At 65.1% G+C, this 229-nt stretch overlaps 1 protein-coding gene across 1 annotated transcript in view; it reads left to right on the plus strand.

The window, feature by feature from the left end:
* The window catches only part of FNDC1 (fibronectin type III domain containing 1), a 50,278-nt gene that overhangs the window by 23,909 nt on the left and 26,140 nt on the right, over positions 1 to 229 (plus strand). The gene's annotated exons all lie outside the window — the stretch shown is intronic.

Genomic DNA, 229 nt, shown 5'->3' on the forward strand with positions numbered 1-229 from the left:
GGGGCGTCCAAGAAGGAGGCCCTGACCGCTAAGTCTCCGCAGTCCGTTTCGGCCGAGGAGGAGGCGGAAGAGGAGGAGGAGGAGGAAGACACGTGGTTTCTGAAAGGAGGGAAGGACGAGGACGCGCTGTCCGCCTCTGTTTCTAAGTGGCCCCCCTCCTCCGTCCCCAGGGGCAGCAAATACGCAGACAGGAGCAGCGCGGAGACGGACTCTGCCAGCGCGCCTGCTG

Source organism: Myotis brandtii, unplaced genomic scaffold (assembly GCF_000412655.1).
Source record: "Myotis brandtii unplaced genomic scaffold, ASM41265v1 scaffold395, whole genome shotgun sequence".
NCBI lineage: Eukaryota > Metazoa > Chordata > Mammalia > Chiroptera > Vespertilionidae > Myotis > Myotis brandtii.